The following is a 20,897-nucleotide window of genomic DNA, read 5'->3' on the forward strand; positions in this document are numbered from 1 at the left end:
TTAAAATACAAACACAAAGAAAAGCACTTATCACACTGATCCCTTAAAGATAAAGACGCACATCCTCAGATCTTCTAGGACAATCCTCAGTTCACCCTGGACACATCTGCACAGCTCTTCACTAATGGCTGTCTGCATTAACACACACAGAACCATTATCTCTCTTACTAACACCCCCCCACACACACACACATACACATAAACCCTAATCCTGTGTTTCATGCTTGAATCCCCTTCTAAAAACACATCCTGAACTGATCCTGTTGTCGACCTATGACACACAAACCGTTTCCCTTTTTTACCAGAAGCACACACACACACCTCTTTGTGTCTGTCGCTTACAGTGCTTGAGTTTGTGTGTTTTTACAAACCCCCACCTCACAGTCACTCAAGATATCAGGGTAGGTTGTGTTTGTTTTTGTGAAGCTGTTAACCCAGCTGTGTATTTGTCCTGAGGTCCAGATACATGTCCAGTCCTTGCAGAGAATAAAACCAGGGAAGAGAGTTTGCAGCAAAACTGTTCATTCCACAGTGTGTGTGTGTGTGTGTGTGTGTGTGTGTGTGTGTGTGTGTGTGTGTGTGTGTGTGTGTGTGTGTGTATATGTGTGTGTGTGTGTGTGTGTGTGTGTGTGTGTGTGTGTGTGTGTGTGTGTGTGTGTGTGTGTGTGTGTGTGTGTGTGCGTCTGTGTGTGCATGTGTGTGTGTGCACTTCAGTCTTTGCATATGTTTGTTCTAGATGAACATAGTAAGTGCTTTAACAGTGAGATGAGCCCAAATAGCACATTATAAGGACATGTTTAACATACAGGATCTTAATCCAATTCCCTGATGCTCCAGATTCTCATGATTTACAGACATATCCTAAATAATGCCCAGATTACACAGATCCTGATTAATACCTCAATGTATTGCTACTCAGCTGGCCTTATCTCCTCTCCAGCACACTGTCCAGTTCAGATGAGTGACATTGACAACACAGATCCATTGTGCTGAACGGCTTACAAATGTAAAAGTGTGCTCTCTGAAACAAGATATAGACAAGCTGCTTCCCAGACAGAAGTGATTATTTCATCTGTCTATCCCGAACTCTACTTCAAGTTGTTAAATAAGGTGTGTTATAGAGCTATAAAGAGAGCACAGCGCATCATAGTGTGTGATAATATTTAACAGTAAATCTGGGCCAGTATATGCTGCACAACCCCATTGTAGTCTATTAACTCAACTGCTGACTAAGGTATGCTACATGCTAGACAAATGAATCCCCAGCAATGAGATATAGGAGGAGCCGTTGCAATAAATCACCAGCTAAAAATTTCTCTGAGGAATTCTGTGCTCTTTAGATCATTTCCTTATATGGACAGGTGATGCAGCACTACAGTCGGTCAGCTGAAGATGAAGAAAATCTGTATTTATTCACTCAGTACAACGGGAAGTTTCTCATGAATACAACTGGAAAGAAAGCAGAGAAGCACACACTGATAGGTGGAGCAAATGAAAGTAAAGGAAGAGAATATTAGTCTTCATTTGACACACCCCTCACGCATGTCTCATGCAGCTCCGCCCAACACAAAGACAAAAGACGGACACTTGACTGCACACACACATTGCAAAAACAATTAAACTGTTGGCAACAACCTTTATAGCTGGTGAAATATGAATTTCAAAGTACAAGCACCTCCCTTATCATGAAACGTATAACTAAAACAGGAACTGAAAATAGTAAGTTCAAATACAACTTTTCTAACTTAATGCTATCTAAATGTTAGGTCGTGTTAATGTATATAACTGATCATACAGTAACACCACCTCAAAAAGACTTTTTGTTCTTTTCTTCTTTCATTTTCTGGAGGCAACAGATAATTCACTGTGGCCATCTATGGTGACATAGCTTCCTCACAAACAAAGGCTTCAACACACTACCTCATTGGATAGTTTTGCAAATAACTCATCTGAACTGAAACCATTTGGTTTGATGTTGCTAGGCAAGATGGTAGCTGAGGTCAGAGATACCTGAGATGACTTCATGATGACTGGAAATCTGGTACGTATGACTTCATTGACAGAGGAGAACACCAGGATTTATGTTGCTCTTTTTACATCCCGCAAAGCGGCGATGTATTGTAATTGTTGGTGCTTGTGTGTTCATCCATCCATCCACCAAATATCTTCGCAACCGTTGCAGGTAGAAAGATGAAAGAAAAAGCACATTACTCCGGCAGAGAACTAGGTCAAGGTCAAATTTTCACTTTAATACCTTTTTAGGTACACATCAAGCATTCATTGCTGCCACCACTATGAAAGTAGCTCAGGGTAAAATGTTTAATTCTGTGGCATCGCGGGATGTTGCAGTCTCTGACTGCTTTGTTCCGTCTGTGTTCTTTCGCTCTTTCATACCATCTTCTTGTACTTTTTTTTGTTGTTCAATCGTCACAGCTAACATTTAAGTCTTTGTCAGGTGATTTTAAAAAAGAGGTTTTATGTTGATGGTGTCCTGAGGGAAGTTTCGTAGCTTGGTCTCATCTTTCAGAAGCCCAACCTCCATCCGAAAGTCCTCAAGTTACAAGTGAGAAAAGAAAAATTGTCTTTTGTTTGGGTTTGGCTGTATGACTCATAAACATACTGTGAGAATATATAAGAGAATAATGTAAGAAGCTATTATACAATCACTACAATACTCTGTCTCTCTAACGGATGATACAGTATTAATGTTTTACGCCCTCGACCCAAATGGAACCACTGGTCCATTAATATCTCTGACCAGAATTCAATATCATTAATCATACGTATCTCCCCCTCCCTCTTGTTTTAGCCTCATATACCTCAAACTATTCCACTGATGAGAAGCAAGACTGCCTGCTATGTGTGACCTTAGTGATCTTTGGCTAATTTAGCCATGTTGCAAAGCTTCAACAGCTCATCTGTGGCTGCAGGGACCTTTATTCACGCAGTAGTGAGGGAACTCAGACTAATGCAGCTTCAAGCATGGAGATGTACTTTCACAGAAGAATAAAAAGGTCAACTTCAGGCTGCAGTCTCTTTTGAAGATGATATCCCCAGGCTGAAGCTGAAAAAGGCTTGTGGCTCTTCAAGTGTCACACGTGACCTCAGCATTAGACAAAGGCAACACACCACAAAGTCAACATCTGAATCAACCCGAGTCACGTGACTCAGAATAAAAAGACTCTTGTGCACACAGATACACAGGGGTGAACTGACACTCAATGATTTCACATGTATGAGGATTCACTGCATTTTTGGATCAATAAAAATAAAGCACTATTAATAGCATATTAACTGGAACACACAATAGACATTTTTTTCAAAACAAAATTCAAATGAGGGAATTAAAGGAGAAACGTAGAGTACAATATATTGTTATTTTCTCATTCCTACATTAGATGCAGTAAAACTGCTGTCGTCATCAGTATGTGGCCTCTTTAATTTCAGACTTTTGCACAGGGAACTGGGTCCAGAATCCAGCACTCGGAAATACCAGCATGACAGAGCGTCAGGGTTTGATCGCTCAGCTGGTGATGGACACTTCCTCCTGCAGTGTGCCTGATAACACTGTTTACATTGGTTACACAAACTCTTCATCTAAAAAGACAGCACTACACCATCAACCGTCCAAACAGGCAACAACTTAATATGTCTTATGAAAGTTGCAGTTGTGGTACAGCTTGGGTTCATTTCAGTCCGATACCTCAAAGTTGACCGGCAACACGTTTCAATGGGATCAACAATGTGTTCTAGCTACATGCCCATAGACAACAAGCATTTCAAGGAGATGCAAAATATCATCTGGGAACAGCGCTTGTGTGTTTTGTTTGGGCCTCGGGCTTGTTACTTTGGCTGACTGAACACTCTATAACTAGAAGATCATTTTTCATGTGAGTCCTGTGCTGCAGCAGATGAGAACTCTTCAGTTAATAACTGTGAAATAGGTGAACTTGCCAACCATAAAACATATTTCTATTTGTAGTGCACAGAAGACAGACATTGTCCCATTATTCTACAAATCTTGGCATTGACTAATCATTAGTTCATGACGTCTTTGTAAATCCTAATTTTGGTGATGCTGCAGCAGTGATTAAACCAATTAATCTCTACTGACATCCACCTTAAATTTGTCCATCGGCTCTAGTGTTATCTGATATTACTACCATTTCCACTTCCCATTGGCCACTACATTAGTCAATAGTCAAATGGTGTATCCTGTGTTATAATAAAACAGTGACTTCAAATTTTGACTTTTCTTTAAGAAATCTTGAAAAATTAGTTGATGCCTTTCCCTTTGACAACAACAAACAACGTCATCAACATACAAGAATCACATCCACATTCTGATCCATCACCTACTCATAAGGACCTTGCTACATACTGAAAGACATTGATGACAGGAGTGCAGGTATTCTTTGGAGGACGGTGATAACCTCATCATTTCCCTCTGTGGGCAAGTTGCCCAGCTCCTGGAGAGTCACAGCAGGAAGGGGGGGGGGGGGTCACTGAGGTACCTGAAGCTCACTAGCAGCATTTTTGAGGTAAGGAGATACAGAGCAGCTCAGCGCTCCAATAACCACACTTATCTAGAGAGAGGTCTTATCTATAAACAGAGGGAACAGCTAAAGGAAAAGTGGTCCCCTTTGAGCTGGACCTTTCCTACATTTGGGGATTAAACATACTGTGCAGCTGGATACTTATATATTGTGTGGTTAAAATATACTCTGACTGGATTTATTTCACATCCAAAACAGTGTCAATCCATCGATCTATTATCCAAGCCAGAACAGATGGCGGGAGGTTGAGGGCTCCAACCAATACCCAAACTGTTAAATGAGAATGGGCTGGAATGGCTTCGTATGAACGAAGTTTAGGATTTGGAACAGTGACTAATCAAGTTAATTTTCTCTTTGCAAAAACTATTTTTTCCACTGATGTTGCAATGTTCTAATCTAATTAATATAGCAACAGAGAGAACATACAATATGATCCATCAGTCATTCTCCTGCTGAGCTGACTCACACTGATGTGAGTCCTGATGCATAGTCTTGTGATTGATATGGTGAACAGGTAATGATTCATTCATTTCTTTGTTAAATACGTGGTCTTTTTTGAGATATATGGGACTCCAACAATTTTTGCCTAAATACACTGCAGCAGTGGGGATTTTAAAGCCAGCAGAAGAGAGAAAGTAAGGGTGAATGGATGATAGAATGGTATCAGGGTGAAAAAGCCAATCCCCAGTGTTTTTTGTTTTGAAATGAATGCTCTCTTTTCCTCATATTGCTGGATGTGGATTGCATCTGCCAGCAACTGAAAAGTTCAACTGTACACCGGAAAGCTTGGATTGCAGGCAAGGTCACATTTCTTAATATGTTAAATGAGACTGTTACCTGCATGACATCAGTGCTGCCACTGAGAGAAGCCACAAGAGAAGCAGAGAGCCTTGCATGTAAACGTAGTCAACTGAGTTCAGCTAAACACAGATGCATCACTGATAAAAGGGTGATATCTTCTCATCTGCAACTATGTGTACTCATAAACGCCTGCTGGCTGACGTAAGTTCACCATCAAGAGAGACTTTTTCCACCCTGGTTGTTTTACTGCAAGGTTAGTGCATTCTTCAAAATTGCTTCAAGAGTATCTTGGTCAGTTACCCTTATTACATGCCGCTTCAAAGCAGTGATGTATTGTAATTGTCAGTGCTTGTGTGTTCGTCCGTTCGTCTGTTCGTTAGTCCACCAAATATCTTCGCAACCATTGCAGATAGAAAGAGGGAACAAAAAGCACATTACTCGGGCAGCAAAGGGGATGAAAATGAGATGATGACCTTGACCTTGAGAAAATTCTGTCAAGGTCAAATTTCAACTTTTGTACACTCAGGAACCAGACGAGATGCAAAGACCAGAGGGAAGCACAGTGTGAGTAAGACCATAGATCAAAGCTAGTGCTTTAATCTACCTATACACTAGCTTTGATCTATGGTCAGAGCTAGTGCATAGCTAGTGCATAGCTTTGACCTACCCTGAAGCTTTGACCGTGACCTACCCTGAAAGAAGTTCAGGGTAAGTGGGATGTTGCAGTCTCTGACTGCCTTGGTTCTGGTTGGAGCATGCTGTACTTGGGCTGAAAGCGAGTCACTGGCAGGCTTATGCCATAACTGTATTTACTTTAGGGCTTGGTCGGTAAGACATATATCTGTGCTGCAGTTAGGAAACTACCAGTCTTCTGACACACTGACTGTAGACGATATTTCTGTGACAATCAGGAACTATCAAGTGTTTAATTAGCCTTAATCTGATTTTAGCACTTTCAGTGTTTTGTTTCAGGGGCCTGGAACAAAAACAGTAATTTCACAATTTAACTGATAAAATGCAGATCGTTTAGTTCATAATATGATGATCCTTATCTAGGAAGTTAATTTTCTTTATTTTGTATACAAAATAATACCACTTCAGAATTGAAGAATGTAAGCCTGATCTTACTGAAGGGACCAAAAAGTGTAAAAAATTTCCAGTCAGTGCAACATCATGTATCCCGTATGTACATATGTATCCCTTGTGTGGGGAATTTTGAGGGGGAAAAATATAAAGTAAAAAAAAAGATTTACTATATCTATCTGATTTGACCAATTCCGTGATCATAATACTGTAACTACATTAGTAAATTAAGGTCATCATCACATTGATGCAAAAATTAAAAATCAAATTGTCCATTGAACAGTGCTGCTCATTGATGACCTACACTGTTCCTGAAAATCATAACTCTTAGGTGGAGCTACCACCAGCGCTTCATGAGAAAAATATTTCTGTTGTCTTTCAGTGTTCATGTTAACCAAAAGCTGTGTTTTTTTTCTTCCTCTTTTTCAAATGGTCATGTCATGCTTTGTTGTGCATGTACTTAATTTCTCTGTCACTCTTAGAAGCTCTTGTCATCTTCCTGTCCATTATTTCCACATATGGTTCATGTTTCCTCTCTCCAGTTGTCATTGCTCCCTTTGTCATCGTCTCCCTTGTTGAGTTTCTTTTTTCCCCCCACCCTTCAGCGCCTTAATCAATACTCTCCCGCCTGAATGCTCAAAAATTATTGGCAGTGGTGAAACCCCAGAGTGAGCCTCTCAGGAATCTGTTCGTCTGACAGAAAGAAATGAGCGCAGAGAAGATTCAGCAGATCCCAGTCTGAGGTGAGCTTAGGTTAGCCACTAAAGTCCATGTGACACCAGCCTGAGGTGTTCTGCTGGTTTACAATGCTTCCCCATACATGGGGAAAACAACTGGGTAATAACCTTGTTCTAATATTTCTCCAAGTCATCCCAGGCCTTTTCCCAGTTACACGTTCCATATACGCCTACAGTTCAGAGTCAGACAGACAAAGTTTTTCTCACTTTTCTTCTGTGATTTATGGATGTAGAGAGAGAAGCTGTGGTGACATTTGCTCTCAGGCTACTGAATAATTCACCAACGGTCGCAACAAAGTTAGCCTCGTGACACTTGAGTGTGACGATGTGTGCATGGAAAACAACATGAAAGTGGTGAACTAAATTTTTCTAGTCAATCCTGGGGAATTACTGGCCATTTTTGAGGATCTGGCCAAATGTTTGTCAAACTCACCACAGGAATGCATGAACTTCTGTAACTCATTGTTTTAAAGCAAAAAACTCCAAAAATGCAATTTATAAACACCGGTCTATTACGCCAGACAAAATAACCATTATTTGTGTACCAGAGTTAGCTTGCAGTGGGTGGGGTTGATCTTAATAGCTGATCCTTCAAAAATTAGCGAGTCTGATTCCAAGGAAAAAAACAAACTCTCGTCCAGGATAAGTCTTGTAATAGCATTTTTCACTCGGCGATTGCTCCAGCTCCTCTAGCACTCCTTACAGTTAAAAAAAGAAGAAGAAGATTTAGAACAAGAATAAATGATCCATTCCAGAAAGAGACAAATGAGGCAGCCAGCAATGGGTCTGCGTTTGCACTTATCCTTACACACATATGTAAGCCAGGGGCCAAACCCTGCCTAACTCAACAAACAGGGTGTGATGCAACTGATGGGGGAAGGAGTATCCCTGTGTGTATTTATATGCTCACATACATACACGTGCAAAGCCTGCAGACTGTGAAATAACACAAAATGGAGCACGGTCAGGGGTCGGAAATGATGTTTGAAGCAGACAGAGGCAGCAGCACATGGTCTCCAGCCAGAAGCCAATGAATTTTGACCTAAAAAGAAAGTGAAGATTGATGGCAGCCCTGCATTAACCCATCATTCCTCTTCTGTGGACTGCAGGGAGTCTAGCACTCGTCCTAATGCAGCATCAGTCACGGTGGGTCAGAGGTCAGGACCCTGCTGGGACCTACAGTCAGTTCACCTTCAAAAGTCAAGTGATACTTTGAGATCCCATCTGTTTAGAAATGTGTTTTACACATGTTTATGCACCATTAAGTGCCTGTCTTTGACTGCACTGACTGTATTTGGATGCCTACGTCTTGAGGGAATCATTTTCACATTCCTCTACTGAAGGTGGAGCTGTCTGTGCATTTCCCAAACGCAAAAGGTAAACCAGGCAAGCTGGATTTGAAAGTCAGTATCTAATCAGACATTATGAGTGACAAAGAGCAAGTTCCAAGGAAAACGTGATAGAATATCAAGATGTGAACAAACTATAAAAGCATAGTAGATATAATCATTGGTTCTCAACCCCTTAGTTTAGAGTCAACATGAAAAAAGATGCAACAAGACTCGCTAGTCAACAGACTTCTCATCTGCATTCTGGCCTGACAGGGTGTTCAGACATTTAAATATACATTCTGTACATAAATCACTTTGATGAGTCCTCTCTCAGGTATGTTGAAGTGAACTGCTTTTTCACTACTCAAACTTCTACCAGCACTTACGGTGGGCATCTGTAATTTCTCGGTGAAGGAAAAGTAATTACAGTACTAATAGAACAATAAAAGTAACAGTGTCTGCCTGGGCTCTCTCCTGGTTCTCCACCTTCTTCCCACTTCCAAAAAACATTAATTTTGGTTAATTGATCAGTTCTCAGTTGTCTGTAGGTGTGAGCATGTGCATGAGTGATTGTCTGTTTTTCATGTGGCTCTGTGATGCACCGGCGACGCGTCTGGGGTGTACCCCCACCTCTGACCTGGAGTCAGTTGATAGTTTTAATAATATGGGAGGCCTGACTATTTTTCTTATTAGAAATTTTTTGGAAATCTTTAAGACTTACAAGCTAGTTTTAAATACATAAAACTGTATCTTAAAAACTTGAGTACATCAATTACATGCAGATGTCAGAAGAATTCTGGACAATTTGTGAAGCTCTTTGAAAATCATTTTCAAGAGATAATGAAAACAAAAAGATCCGAATCTTCAAAATTGGACGAATCTGTTATTTTTGATGAGATATTGAAAACCATAAAAGACCAATAACGCATTTAGTAAAGCATAGTATTTGAATAGTCAGATGGTAAAAGGAACAGCTCAATACCAGTTAGAGCACAAAAGACAGACTTTTTGAAATACCTCTCAGTGGGGTGATGAAACAAAACTGGAACTTTTCATCTGAACAAAAACTCAATGAATGAATGTGACTTTGAAAATTCCAAAACTGGAGACGTACAACAATGAGGAATGGGCTTAGATTTCCCAGGAATGAATCACCAAATCATCACAGACAGTAGTCATCAAAGTTTCATGAAACATGTCATTTTGTGTTATATCTGGGAAAAGCATTCGTAATATCTTTTGTACTAATTAATTAAATTTGTTCTTGATTGATCTAACTTCTGCATACAGATGACGACAAATCCTCAAGGCCAAATCTGAAATCATGACCGTGACCCGAAAAGAATGAACGAATTTACACCAAATCTCAGTTGGTAAACAGAACATTTTACTGGTGAATAAGTGCTGGAATGACTGTGTTTTACTGCAGACACTATGACTGACTGAATACTCCATATAAGGATCTGGTGTTTGTGATTACATAGCCATTCTTAGCATTTGTTTCAACCTGGTATTTACTGCATCAGAATAACTATAATCGGAGAGAAGTCATCCCACCTTCAAACAACAAAAACTTGAAATAGTTTCCTGTAATTGTAATTTCCCATGTGTTGGTCTGTGTGACACAAGAAATGTGGTAGAAAGATATTTAAAAAAGAAAACAAGCAATAGGAATAATTTGTTATTTGATTTCCCTGAGGCCGAATGTACTCCAGCAGCTGTTTTTGCGAATCCATGCATCATTATTAAGCCACTAATCCTTCCTCTCTTCCTTCCTTCATTTTTCATCTGCTTCAGTTGACCTTCCGAACACAAATACAAATTTAGATTTGACTTGAAAGGACTGACCTTAACCGAAAAAAACCAGACCAAACTACAATCCTTCCTTCATGTCAGCTTTAAATAGAATAAATAGAAACAGAGCAGTTACACGGCCTGCTATTTGTTTTGCTTTTTGTTGTTGTTTTGCTTTTTCTAGCATATTTTAACCAGTTTAGCTTTGTCAACTTGACCATTGTTCAAAAATTCCCCAAACACAAGAGTTAACCACCTGTTTTGAAGCAGATTCAAAACAAAAGGTCTGACTTTTACTGGAGTTTGTGTTTTATGTGGATCCTTGACATTTCAGTCTACACAACATCTACACAACATCTACACAACACGATCACCGGAGAGCTGTCTGAATGTCTTTGTGGTCAAAGATAGGCTTGCTGTAACCACAGCAACAGTAGAATTAAGTTTGTCTCATCAAATTAGATAACAAGGAGAGGACAAGCAAGCAGCAAACCTTGTCATGGGTTAGCGTTCTAATTTTCAAGTCGTATGGTTTACTCTGTCAAAAACACACACACACAGCTTCAGGAGAAAATGTGCACAAAGGAATATGTGTGCGTGTGCGTGTGTGTGTGTCACCGGGGGGTATGACATACTATGAGAATCCCGGCAGCTATCTGCCACTTGTTGGTATTTCAGACTTGCCTGCTGCTCACAGCTGACAGATGGGGGAGGGGGTTGGTTGGTGGGGTGGCATCGAGCAAATATTAAAAGAATGGAGAACATACTACTGAGATTCAACAACTGAACTCCAACAAGTCACAGACACATTAAGACCACAGAGCGCGGAGGTCTGTGACCTCTATGTCAAGAATGTGTGAGTAAGAGCGCCAAGACGTGACGTGTGCGTGTGTTAGATTAGATTACGGGTCAGTTTTGTGTTGTATCCATGTCATTGTTCCTCTCTAAGCGCTTGGGATTCCACAACTAACAGAGTGTGAAAAGGTTATTTAAAATCACTAGGGTGTGTTGACAGCTAGTAAAAATGTGTTTAATACCAGGAGGAAAGGTATCACAGTGTTTTCAGATGCCTGTGCACAAATTAGTACTTACAGTAATAATAAGGGTTTATTACCTTTAGCCATGGGGGGTGGGGGGTATTTCTGGATACCACTCACCACTTGCTTTAACAAATACAATAAATATACAAAGAAGTTTCTTTCATCTGCGGGCCTCTCTTAATATGTAATATACAGTTTAATGCGAGAGGCTTGTATCATACATGTTCTTCAGCTCTACACTTCTCTGTAAAATCTTTATCAGATAAAACATCTGGTGTTTTTGTGGTGGTGCCAGAGAAAACATCACACTGATTACTTTAGACATTGATCATACACAGTATGAGAAAGCACGTCCATAACTCACTAGTCAGGAATGGAGATCTCTCTACGTTCTCCCACTCTGTGCCTGCGTGGGTTCTCTCATGCAGCTTAGGTGAATTGGTCACACCATATTGTCTGTAGGTGTGAATGTTTACGTGTGTGTTTGCCTTATGTGTGGCCTCACAATGAGATTGGCGTCTGGTCTGTGGTGTACCCCACATCTTGCCCATAGCACATACTCTCACAGGTAGTTTGGTGGTGACTCTCTCTCTCAGTCAGTTACTATTCTATGTGAACTCTACCAACAGTCCAACAGACCGTTGTAGCAGTGATTTATCCTATGTTTTAAACTGAAAAAGCATCACTAATTACGTCTTGGATCTCTGTCTTGGGGGCCTATATAGTCACAAATGGGTTGTAAACAAACAATGTGGTAAAATGTCAACATTGGTCCCTCATTGCATGAGAAGTGTGCCCAAACAAAACTGACAAAGGAGTGGTTCAAGTTGAACAAGGTGTTTGTGGATGGTTGGGGTGATGACATTGGGGTCGGCCTTTTATTTTCTCCTCCAAGCGGGTTTAAATAAACTAGTTGCTTATTTAAACCTCGCATACAATCTGAAGAGTTTCTTTGTCCAGACAGACTTCATTGAAGTGATTTCACCCTGTTTGCAGTGCTTTAACTATCAACAAGCTGTTCTCTTCATGCTTTAACACAAATTTTAAGCTTCCATGTTTGTCAAGTTTTATAAGTTGATGTCTTACAGACATTAGCTTTGGTTAAATGCTGAATGATAATCCACAGTTTGACAGTTATGCCTCAGGAGTTTATAAGCAGTTCTGACTTGCCCTGGTTTTGCATCCCTCTTTTCTTTCTGGCTATGCAGGTTCATGTTTAATAACACACCGGCTCAGGTCCCTGGAGAGCAACAGCTCCAGAGTTCACCGAAATCTGTCAGCTTCCTCTGAGCACGCATGTTGGAAAAATATTTTCCTGGTGTGATTACAGTTATGTGCTAAAAAGAAAGGCCTGGCTTTACAGTTATTCAGCTGTATTTCCTTCATTCCCTCACATTCTATACTGGGAAACCTACAGGAACAAGGTAAGCTTAGCCCTGGCGTTGTTCGTCTGAAAGGCTAGGACAACCTGCTTTGGTATGTGTTCGTTCTTTGTACTGGTGCCCTCCAGCAGTGGTGAGGATTTGGAAAAGCTTCTTTTCATGGTTAAGTTGATAGGTTGTGGCACATTCCACACATTTTTCACTGTTTGTTTTCCACTAGGAAACCTCACAATGCAGCCTGCTGCTGCTACAAAAGACCCCGTTTTACTCTGATCTACACCACACACCTCAGTAAATCTGGACAGTGACTTAACCAATAAAAACCTCATTTAAAAATGTTTTTTAATTCATAGTTTTCAAAGTGATGCTATGCTATAGTGAGAACACTGTCACTGACATGATTCGATGCAACAAACAAAGCAGTCAGACGGCACATACTGCATGACTCCCAATACATTTCCTATTAAAGCCCAAATCATGGCAAAATAGTGTCTAGGCTGTGCCCAAACAAAAATGTTCAAAATTTTCACATCGGTCAAGATCACATTATCTATATGTTGCATCATTTTTGATCACAGTGCGTAATGGAAAAAAAGTGGTCATCTCTCCACCATCATCAGAGACAATAAGTTGAAAATAAAACATTTTGTAGCTATAACGCTGACTATCCTCACGTTCTTCAATAACTTCCTCTGTGCTTTTATTACGGACTGTTTGTACCAGCTGATGATCACAGGAAGGTCAAAGACAACGTGACCCTGTCCTGACGTGCCAGATGACATCTTAACTCCTAGACAGACAATGGTGAGAGAAGCTAAAAGGTTTTCTGAAGCTATCAGATGTTATTGTCAAAGCTCTTAAGAGGTTTTCATACTTGCTGCCTTTAATATCAATCCAACAGGTCTTAAACATCAATGACTGGCTTTTGAGCAAAAGGAAAAATAGATTCAAGGTTTAAAACGTGAAAAAAATCATGACAAATGTACTTTTTCTGTGTGTAGAAAAACTGTTCAGCAGTTGACCGATAAAGTTCCTAGTTCCTGGGAGGAAGTGCTGGTGGTGGTTGGTCAAAGCTGCTTCGATAAGTGTGTGAAATATTGCGTTTCAACATGAATTAAATTAAACAAGAGTTGAAATTGAATAACTTGAGGCAAAATTAATGTCATCTTTAGCTCTGAACACATAGCATAAAGGCCTCTTGCACACCTCTGTGACCCCCAAACTGCACCTCCTCTTCAATCCTGTAGAAGTAACTCACTCAGTACTTTTGAGTGTAAAAACAAAGTCGTTCAAACAGTGTTGAGGAACTTCACAAATGCAGGAAGCATGAATAATAGATATACGCTCTCATAACAAATCCCTTTAGAGACAATTTAGTGATCTAAAGAGGATCCTACAGGTGAGATTTTACTGTTTGTATGGCTGGACCAGAGAAAAGACGGATGGAGCCATGGCGTTAGCCGGAGGGAGGTGGACCTTAACTGCCATTCAACTCTCATATGATGTCTTCAGAAGATGGGTTCACAGAGGATGAGGGCTCAATGATACACATACAGATAGACAACACCAAATTCACACTAAAAAGATGAATGAGGCAGGAGCAAAGCATTGCTCAGAGAAAAGGTGCAGTGTGCGGATTAGAATGAATTTCAAAATGTGTCCTTGAAGTGGACTGTGTGGCTTGTTTGGTCAGCAGATCTCTCTGGCGCCAGTATCCACTGCATTCTCGGCTAATACATCTCTCACAGCCAGAGTACACTGAGCTACCTGGCACCCATCACACATGGAATATTCTGAACTTCCAAAAGTTTCAAACACTGTTTTTATTTTAAAAAATATTTAAAGGTGAGCACCACAAATTACTCTCTGGTCACTCAGCCATGATGGACCAGATGGTGGGATGGTGGTTTCAGTGAGTCCAGACAATATTAATTTGCTGAGATACACAGAACATACAAGAGGAAACAGTTAAGCTGCTTGAAGCTCATTGTAAAAAATAACAAAACTGAGTCTCCCTGGGCAAGGTGAAAACAATCCAGGGTTTTATTGAATGAATGTATTCATAATTGAGTCTTCATTCATATTTCTGATTGATAAACGAACCAGTTGGTAGCTCTAGAGTTTTGTTTAACATTTTTTTGTGGTTGCCGTCAAATGAATGTATAGTATTGCAGTAAATTTGTCTAAAATTGTGAAAATTTTATTTTAGCTTTTGTTGTGTTGTTTCCCACTGACTTAAGCGTAATTCCAGCTGTCTTAGACAACTGATTATTTGACCAGAGCAATGGCATGTACTTCCTGTCAATCAAGGTCCACTGACAGTGTAAGACATTAATTCCGTGGCAGATTTTTTCTGACATACACAATAACAGTGTTTTGGCAAATACTTCAGTCTGCAACAAACTGTATGAGTCTGTACATTCAGATTTGTTCCATCAATTGGAACCATATTTTAAAAAAGCTGCTGAAATAGCAGTCAGTTAACACGGTACACATGCAGGGTGTAGGGTTTTTGTAGCTCAAGTTGCAAAACAAACTTTAAAATCTCTCGAAACTGATATCCTCATAATATTTTAAAAGAGATGCTGAAAGTGGGCACAAAACAATTATTACTGAAAATATGTTAGTCTTAATTTCACAATATAGAAATATCAATAAGGCAGAAATGATACACTGGTAAAATAAGTTAATTGAAAGCAGTTTGACTAATACTCAGCTTACTGTAATAACATGAAAAAGATTTATGGTGCAAATATTGAATTCGGCACAAATATTTATTGCTTAAATGTACTGTTTTCTACGCTGTGTAGAACTTCTTTTTACCACATGGATAATACTATTAAAGCGTAGATTATTCATTAAGTAATGAGTTAAAGATTAGATCAATTGATAATGATAACACTGGAGTCCGTCTTATTCTGGAGACTCATCCACGCTTATATAAGGGTAAAAAGACATATTTCTAGCTATGGCATGGTGCAACCATTAAATATTCATGGCTCCTATAAAGACAGAGACATGACTTTGAAGAGTAGTGTAAGAATTCTTAATGATGGGGAAGAACTTTAACAATCCACCTGGAGACATAAGCAAAAAGTTAATGAACCAAACGGCCCCACACTTCCATGTGCACACATTTACGTTTACAGGCAAGAGTACAGTATATGAGAGCAAACACAAACATCTAAAACTCTAGTCTTCTCAAAGGCACACCCTTGAAATATTAATGGCTATGGCAGGAGCACAGAATATCATGCCTCTTTATCTGTGAACTGGACTTTGCAACAGTTACAGCAGCCAGCCAGTTCCCATATAGGCTTGACATTTTTCCCTTTCTTGATCCAATTATAGCCCTACCTAGAAGCCATGTACAGCGATCCTTCCATAATCACCTTAAAGTCTACATTTTCTAAAAGTTCTGAAACAGAATGAATTTCTACAGTCATCAGATGTTTGGTTTGGACTCTACCAGTGAGTCCACTGGACTCGCTGGTGGAGTCCAGTGGATGTTCTTTTCATGATGGTGGTGGGAGTAAGAGACCACAGAGAAGTATGAGTAAGGACCAGAAGTGGTCATTCCATGCATGAAGGGTGCTTTCCTTGACTAACTCGGTGGGCTCGTCCATTGAGGTTTCCTGTGCACTCACGCCTTCCAAAAACAGGCTTTATAAAACTGCTGGCCACAAAAGATAGCCACTAACTCCACCAAATATGCAAGCCCAGAGCATTTATTATACAGTATAAGAGGTCCGTCTATCACCTGATTGCAGGGTAATTCTGTTGGATGAAAACCATACCTTAAAAAATATGTTATTGAGGATTTATCTGAGGAAAAATGTTAAGAGTCTCCGTACGTTTAGGAATCTATAAAACACCGCCAGAAGTAGCAGTGGAAACACTTTTTTTGGTAGTCCTATAGCAGGACATGGCAAATGAGGTAAAACTCGCAGTTTCATGATTGTACTTATACTCAAAAACCACAAGCAATAAGAAACTCACACGAGCATTTTGAGTATCAATTTGAGAGAGTGAGTTTGTGAGGTATGTTGAGCCACTTTTGTTTTGTTCTCTCTTCCTGCACACACTTCATGTTGGTGTACTGGGTATAACGCAGTATTGTCATTACAGCTGATTTCAGAGATCTCTCTGTGACTGCAAATAATGAAAAAAGACGTAGGAATTAAATCGGTATTGATCGTCTGCCCAGCCCTACTTTAAAGCAGACTACAACTTTTATTGTTAAACCATCAATCCTCCCAAGCCAAAGGTCATGAAGCAAGTTTAAATTTTAATTATAACTATGCCATTAAAATTAGCGGACAGCAGTCAGCCTGGTTGTTTCTTTACCTTCAGAACTACAGCAAATACAGTCACACTTTATCTTCATGATTTGATAAGGGAACACTTTAATGATTTTCAAGGGAAATTGTTTCATTGTAATAATAGACACAGAGATACATTTTTAAAAAAACCCTATATCAGTCAGTAACTGACTTGATCTGACAAGTATTTGCAAAACATGGTAGCATCAAAATTGCTACTGGATTTCCTCTCAAACACCTTTTAGAAAATCCAAGACTACTGTCACACAACCATAAAGAAGCCAAGCACCCTTCAACCAACCAATAACCTGCAACAGTCTTCTGAATGGTGGGAGCAGGTAAAACCAGTGCAGTGACCAACCAGGAGTTCAGTGGTTCCCCAGCAAACAGCAGTACTGGACTAGAAATTACTGTGTAATCAGAGGGTTTACAGAGCAAACACTTGAGGAGGGAAGAAAAGAAATTCAAGGGATGATAAAGTGAGTCCATGAATTAGTCAGGAGAGGCGTCACTCCCACTTTCCTCTCTGTGGGAGATAATGGGGATAATCTGTCTTCTTCCCCTCCTTCCTGCCTCATCTTTGGGCTCCTGCATCCAGGTCAGCTTAGAAGAAACGTCGGCCCTTTACTTTAACTTCAGGGGGCAGCAGGGACTCCTTCTGCCAGCATTGTTGGGAAAAGCCAAAGTGACCTGTTTCTCAGAGCAGAAAGACCTAGCTAGCTGGACAGCACTGGTTCCCTTATTAAAGAGTGAGTGATAAAATAATGAGTCTCAAAAAGCTTCTTTAAAACGAGCTGCAAAACCCTTCGTGAATGCAAAGTGTAAGTCAGAATACTTGATTGTTGAGCTGCCTCCAGGTATATATTCTTGTTTTGTACAGTTTTGAATTTGCTAGGACAGAATTATAAAGCTGTGATGTCACAGAGTTGTCACAAACACCAATCAGGATTTTGGGAGGACTGGTATTACAATATAGTGAAAGGGTTTGGCTGATGGATGAATGCCAAAACCATCAGGAACACGGAGTCTGATTGGTCATGAAACTTTGTTTGACAGGGTTGCTAGTGGCTATACAGTCTTACTGTTTTCATATTTGTGACATTATAGTGATATATTCAGGTGCTCAACCTATCCTGGGGGGATGTCACTATACTATTACAACAGGAAGTTCGCTATTTGAGGAACAAGGACAGGAGATGACTGCTAAACTGGGAAGTTAGTGAAATATTTTTTTCTTTAATGCTTGCTTGTCATCACACACTGAGATTTTTGACAACTTGGCCGAGTCAGTTTGAACACGCCAAAATAATCAAGGTCAAGGGAATTCCTTTTGGGGCTGCTGCACAATGCCTTTTGTTTTACGCTTTGGAGTCTTAACTCTAAAAGTGAAGGACATGTGGTGAATAAACAAAGGCATTTTAAAAATGCAGCAGTTTTATGTAAGTTGGACGCTCAGTGGACAGGGATGTGAGAGTTGATCACCTTTTGCTGGTGATGGAAGCCAGAGTTTTCTCACCTGAGTGAGACAGATGGCACTTTCTGACAGAGCGACAGCAGGAAGCAGCAGTTATGGCAAAGTAGATTCTACCTTCTCCTTTTCTGCCATGAGGTCTTTTTTTGGATTTACACACTCCACTGGGAAAGGAATTCCTGACTCCTGAAGGACAGCTGTGCCAAACATTATTAAGGGTTTCCTATTTGAACGTGTATGTCTCCATCTTGAAAGTATCAAAATAAATGTGTTGCATATAAATAGGGATGTATCTTTTGGGGATAGGGGACCATCTGTAAAAGATGCTCTGCTTTGGCAGCGGTTTGCTGTCTCCAAACACTCTTGATTTATTGTTTTCGTTTCATAATTTTAACTGTTTCTAATTAAATGATGTTAGAATTTTATGAAGCTGCACATTTTCAGGGTCTTTAAATCTAAAAAATATTTTTTTCATTTACAACACTTCATTTTCTACATTTACAGCAATTTCAGGTTTGAGGAAGTAACATCATTTAGAAATTCTGCTTCGCAATGCGAGCCCCCCATCTACAGAGTTAAGTGTTTTCTAATTATACCACTACAGAGCAAATAGTAGCAGCAGCTTTGTGAAAAGTTTAAAACAAAATAAAAGTTATATAGGACAATTTAGGATGCATGTTCACTAAGAAATAAAACACGTATTTCAATGCCAAACATTATTTATCGTGCACACAGATTGCTTATCTCCCACCTCAGCAGGCCAACACTGCTGATGATGGAATATTATCAGCCTGACCTCCTGGATCATCTCAAACTCACACTGCTGTTGGACTGCTTCGGCAAATACACGTGGCACAGCTACTCCACTTCATGAATAATACATGCAGTCACATGTAGGTATTGGCACACTCATGCATACTAAAAACTGAGATGTATCACTCAGTGGGACATGCTTCACTTTAAATCCCTCTGCAAGGAGCTGATTGAGATGGATAGAAAACCGTTCTCATCTCCTTCCAATAAAACAAGCCATTTATTCTATCCATCCTGAGACAGGATGTAAAGGGAGGCATGCAAAAGACATCATCCAGAGGTGAAGAGTTCACGGCGGTGTGAAGGCAAGGCTTTAAGCGTGGAAAAAATAGGTCAATAGTCTTTACCCAAAAGACAGTAATATGTATTTTGATTGTGGAGAACACAGAGGAAAAATGGAGGTGTGGAGAGGGGGTGAAAGGGAACCATCCAGGGTGGGCCACAACAGAAGACAAGGCAAAGGAGTCTGAGAGACACTGCTATCAAAGCTCCAACATGGCAGGATGTGACATGTGGAGACCAGGAAGAGGAAACCGGACAGATATAGATTAATTCGGTGGCTGCTCCTAAAAACACGTCTGTCCCATTAGGGCCCCCGATGACGGTTAATGGGCTTTTCAAAGCGTACTCCTTTCATTCTAACCTCCACCGCTAACAGAATAGCACTGTTCATTTAGCTACGGGTCAGAGGGTTTTCTATTATTTCAAGTTGTAAAACTACACTTAACGTCTAGCTGAGTTTCGCTAGAAGAATATATTGATGCTTAATGCACCTCATCAATTAGCATGACTTTATCACACATGAGATTTGGTAAAGCTTGAGGAAAAGAGCACAGCTAAAAATGTAATAACATCATATTTATAGTATAATAAAATCCTTTATTTCAGGATTGTGAGTAATGAGCCTCTCTTCACTCAGACGGAGGAACTACGGTCAAGTGTTCAATATAACAGCAAATGTAAGAAACAATCAATTAACTTCAGTTGAATTTTATTACACAAGGCTTCAGATTCTGTTCAGTTGGTTCGTTTATTCTACTGAACTGTGTTGCATCCAATATTTTGTCCTTATGTGAACACGATTGTTAGTAAGTAAATCGTAAGAAGACTTTCCTAAAGTTTATAATGCTTATAATATATAATGTTTATAATATAATTTGTATTTATGTAAGATGTATAATGGTTTTTTTTTTAATTTACATAACTTTATTGCAAAAAAAAAACCCCGCAGTTTTCCATGTTCAAATTAATACAGAAGGTTAATTTAGGGGCTGGTTTTTGGAATACATTATTACCTTACATAGACCTGCAGATATTCAACTGAAACGTCAACAGAAAATTCTGGCAGAACTTAAAAACCCAAAGAAAACAACTCGTTCTGAGTCGTTTCAACTTCTCTGATGACATTCTAACCCCGTGGATGAGAAACCGAACAGTTGATTCCTGCTCAGGCGGGAGGAGAACATCTCAGGTGAGCGGGTCTCCTGTGAAAAACAAGCGGAGCCGCCTGGCAGCAGCATGGGTGTGTCCGCTCAGCTGTCACCGAGATCCGCGCGTCAAAGTCGGG

The 20,897-nt window shown here is 39.9% G+C and overlaps 1 protein-coding gene across 5 annotated transcripts in view; it reads right to left on the reverse strand.

Moving 5' to 3' along the window:
• dip2a (disco-interacting protein 2 homolog A) overlaps window positions 1-20,897 on the reverse strand; it is a 71,807-nt gene that overhangs the window by 50,525 nt on the left and 385 nt on the right. The gene's annotated exons all lie outside the window — the stretch shown is intronic.

This window comes from Antennarius striatus, chromosome 12 (genome assembly GCF_040054535.1).
Source record: "Antennarius striatus isolate MH-2024 chromosome 12, ASM4005453v1, whole genome shotgun sequence".
In the NCBI taxonomy this organism is placed as follows: domain Eukaryota; kingdom Metazoa; phylum Chordata; class Actinopteri; order Lophiiformes; family Antennariidae; genus Antennarius; species Antennarius striatus.